At 40.3% G+C, this 4,721-nt stretch overlaps 1 pseudogene; it reads right to left on the bottom strand.

The window, feature by feature from the left end:
* Positions 1-959: 959 nt before the first annotated feature.
* LOC103250028 lies at positions 960-1,625 on the bottom strand (annotated as a pseudogene).
* Between the last annotated feature and the right edge of the window lie 3,096 nt (positions 1,626-4,721).

The following is a 4,721-nucleotide window of genomic DNA, read 5'->3' as shown; positions in this document are numbered from 1 at the left end:
ACTGGAACAGAAAAAGGAAATCTGAAATAAAGTATGAACTCTAGTTAATAATAATACATCAAACTTGGTGCATGTATTGTGACAAATGTGCCATACTAATGTCACATGTTAATAATAGGGGAAAGCGGGTGTGGGATGCATGGGACTCTGTTCTATTAATATCTTCTCAACTTTTCTGTAAATCTAAAACTATTCTAAAATTAAAAGTTTATATTAAAAAAAGCAAAAACTCTATACTAAAATTTCCCAGAGTTAGAGAACAGAAAGTCTTTAAAGTCTGGAACTCATCCCTCCTCTGAACTTCTTCAGAACTTACTGTTTAACTAAATTGTCACTTAGTAAAATTAGACTTAAGTTGTACTCATACAACCTCCAGCACCATGCCCCTAAAGTGATCGTCATTGTCATTCATTAGGGACCATATACAGGAAATCTCCAAAAAAGATTAGGGGTAGTATCAATATGTGTTAATTTTTTAAATTGTCATCTATTTCAAAATTTATTTTATTTTATTTTATTTGCACTTAAAAAGCAGTCGGTCCATTTATTGGCATTAGGAAAGCATTCCTTTAAAGGAGAGGAAAGCTGAATACTCAAGTCTCGCTCATTTTATGAAAACTTGAGCCTAAACTCTCCATCATCGTACACAGCTTAATCGCGACCAGGAGCAAGAATTCGAGTTAAATAAATGGAACCTGCCTGCTAAAAAAGACAATAAAGGGAAACGGATGGTGGAGGATGAGGCACATTCTTGCTCTGATACTAGAAAGTTTCCGACACAAGAAGCTAACTATTCCCTAGTGCAGCACAAAACTGCCTCCTACTGTCTCCCAACTGTCTCCCAAGAAAGGGCCCAAGTTCTAAGAAAACTTCCTGGAAGACAGGAATGCAACTCACCCCCCACCCCTCACCTCTCACCCCCTACTCTATGCATGGCCTGTAGTTGAGAAAACAAGTTATTAAGGACCGGCTGACACCCTTGTGGAGAGCATCTTCCTAGAATTTCCAGCATCAGGCCTCAGTTTCCCCATCCGGAAAAGGCAGCCGTGGAGAGAAGGAAACCAGGCACCCAGATCTAAATCATCACTCTCCTCATTGTACTCCAACAAGTGCCGCCTGATCTTGGACAAATCGACACCTTGTCCAAGGCAACAAAGTCCTCCATGCTGTGCGTAACAAAGAAGGCGGGGTCGGTAACCAAGCCGGGGCACACGCACACTTGGCCTTGCTCCACAAAGGCCACAGAAGCCTAGAGATGCTGCAACATGCGCAGCTTGAGCAGCACGGTGGGCAGGTGGCAGGGACAGAAGGACGAGGCCTTGATGAAGTTGCAGAGCTCAAGCGAGCCGCGTGTGGGCACCAGGCCTAGAGTATACAGCGTGTCCAGCAGCACGGCCAAGGCGCTCACACGGAACGGGTCGCGCTCCGGCAGGTCATTCAAGCGCCGCGACAGCTCGCGCAGAGCACCGCTCAGCTGGTTGTATCGCTTTTAGTACTCCTGCCGCCGCAGCCAGTAACGCTGCAGCACGCGCAGCTCGTGCAGGTTGTGGTCGGTGACGTCCCAGTTCAGGAAGTCCCACCTGCTTTTGCAGCTTCTGCTTGTGGAACTTAAACCTCTGCACCATGATGACGGCAGCTGGAGCAGCAGCCAAAATTAATTTTAATAGAAATATGTTTCAAGTGGATCTGAGGCACAATGAGAACAAGAACGCACTTAGAGCAAATAGCAATAAAAGTATAAATTCAAAGGGACTTAGAATGGGCTATTCCTCCCCCTGGGAGCTTGTAGTTCCGCATACCTCTGACCCTAAGCCAGGCTTGGAGAAGACAGCCATTTGTACATCTATGGGAAAGAATTCTCAGCACAAAAGTGTCAGCCACCTTTGGCAGCCTTGGAAGTGCATGTCTCATGTTCTAAGATAATTTGCAGGATTGACCTTTTCTACAGTAAGACAAATGTCCAATAAGAATTCTCAGCCTACCTCTGAATGCTGAGCAAGACAGCTTCAGTTTCCCAGCAACCTTGTTTCCCCCTGAGCGCAAAGCATCACTATCTACAAACACTTAATTTTGACTATTGGCCATTGCCTTGCTAAGCTATGGGGTGTCCTTGTGCTCTTTGAACTATGGCCAGGCAATGTTTTCTTAAGCTTTAGCCCCCTCCCCTGCCTTGGGGAGGTGAATCTCCTGTTTTTCTCTCTCTCTAATTTAGTTTTTAAATAAGCGATGTTTTCTAATCTAACTTCTGTGCAATTCTTTGCATATTTCACGTGGCATCAGATTGCACACCAGACACTCACACCCCAGCGGGCCTGACTTAACATTCTGGAGGCCCCAAACAAATTTAGGATCAGTTTGTCCATTTCTGCAAAAATACAGCTGGGATTTTGGTAGGATTGTATTCAATCCGTAGATCAACTTGACTGGTATTCCATCTTAACAACATTGTCTTTCATTTCATGTCCTTTTACTTACTTAGATCCTTAATTTTTTTCAACAATGTATTGTAGTTTAAAATATCTTTTCATGTTTAATGGAATAAATAATGGTATAAATTTTGCACTCCTTTTGCTAAAATTATTCCTAATTCAATGCTATTGTATGTGAAATTTTTCTTAGTTTTATTTTTGAATTGTTTATTTTCAGTGCATAGAAATAAAATTGATTTTTGTATATTGATTTTGTATACAGAAACATTTCTGAAGTCATTTATTAGTATTAAGCATTTAATAGGTTTGTTGGAGTTTTAATTAGAATAAAATTAAAAAAATGAATATCTGCTGTCAATAAGTATCATTTATTGTTGCCTATGTCCAATCACCTAGCTGGACTAGACTTTCATATTTTTGAGGGAAGACATTTTGTCATGCATATCTTTGTAGGTGTTCAAATAATAAAATCAGTTTTCAAATCTCCTAAAAAACCACAGAGAGGTATTTCACAAATATATAGTAGCTAACATTCTACCATAGATTATTTGCAGAATAAGCTATCATATGTGTAAATATGTATGAACAAATGAGTTATGCTAAACACTATAATTGGTACCCATTTATAGCATCTTTATACCTACTTATCTGTATTTCAGAGGCTGGAAGGTTAAAAAGTACAGGTTCTAGCCTCCCTTATCCCTAGGATGGGTGTACTTTTAGATGGGTGTACTTTTAGAAATTTGGAAGATGAAAGAGGTTTTGAGTTCTTCTAGGTATATTCCCAGTAGGGGGATTGGGGGGAATGGGGGGCACACCTCATCAACAAGGGTGCCTGCACAGTGAATATTTGTATACCTGACCCTCAAATGTACCCCATAATTTTAAAATAGAAAAAAATTTTAAAGTTAAAAAAAGAAAGAAAGAGAAGGAATACTTTTCTGCAGTTGCTTATGCAGCAAATGGGCTTCAGCAGATATGAGTGTTGGCAGCAGTAGGGCACTGTGCTCAATGTTCCCTCATCAACTCTGTGGAGTAGGGAGGATGTAATGCTGGCAGTGATGATAAGAGAAGTGACAGGAGTTCCTGGCATATGGATTGAAGTCGTGGTGCCATTTGACCTTAAACATACTTTTTGACTTCCATTATTCCAGACCTTCCGATTTTGAGTACCTTATTTCCTACATGAAATGCCTTATTGCCTAAAATACCTAAAGAGGATTGTGTTTCCTATATTAAACATGAAAAGATATTTTAAAAAACCAATTAAGGAATTCATGCATGGTTTTAGTAAGTTTCTCTTAGTATCTGGACACCACCCTAACACAGGGCACACTGCTACCTACCTACCCACAAGGTTTTTGAAGATGGGGAGGGAGCTTTTATGTGAATATGGATGAGTATGGAGAAAAAACCTGCTAAAGTCAAATTCTTTATTCTATTTCTTAATTGATCTAGCTCCTCAGTTATATGAAAACTGATTTCTGGAAGATTTTGGAGATTCTTTCGACACGTGCTCATCTCATGATGGGTGATTTGTGAGTGCACGTGCCCACACCGCACTGAGTGTTCAGCAATTTTAGACCCCAAATGGCATGAACCCCATGCCCCACCCTCCCTACTCTCCCAATCTTGTCCCAAGTGATTTGTTTTTGTTTCCCCAGATGAAAAAAGGAAAGGGAAATACACATTGAGTGTCTGATATGTACTATGCTAGGTAATTTCTATGAATTATCTCATTAAATCTCTACAATAACTCTGGCAAGTTGATATTGTTATCTTAAACTTATAAGTAGGGAGTCTCAGAGGTTCTAAACTTGCCCAAGGTTATGCATGGTAAGTGGTAAATCAGGGATTCAAATCCAGTCTGCCTGACATCAAAATCCATCATGCTTTTTTCACTAGGCCTCACTACCTTCTGCCCCTGCAATTTCAAACAAATGAGATAGAGGGTTTGGGGATCACTGATAGACAAATAGCAAATGGTCTCTTTGGGATTAAAATAAGTATACCAAGGAAGAGTGGATCTCACAGAAGCAAAATAAATAATCTCTGTGTGGCCAAAGTTTCTAATTGCCTGTCCAGTAGTCATTTTCCCCTTTCTTTTTACTATAAGATCATAGGTTGTGGCCAAGAGCAATGTGTCCCTCTGCAAATGATGAGCCATGATAACTTTAAGTCAAAATATAATTCCCCTTTGTCAATAATAACCCCAGGGCTAGGCATGTAATCCAATATTGGGCAATGATAAGTAAAAATAAGTCTGCTTTGCGGTGGAGGTGCTTATAGGAA

Source organism: Carlito syrichta, unplaced genomic scaffold, assembly GCF_000164805.1.
Source record: "Carlito syrichta isolate Samal-C Ts95f unplaced genomic scaffold, Tarsius_syrichta-2.0.1 Scaffold5108, whole genome shotgun sequence".
NCBI lineage: Eukaryota > Metazoa > Chordata > Mammalia > Primates > Tarsiidae > Carlito > Carlito syrichta.
Note: the sequence above shows the minus strand (reverse complement) of the source record. Positions and strands in the feature narration are given on the sequence as shown.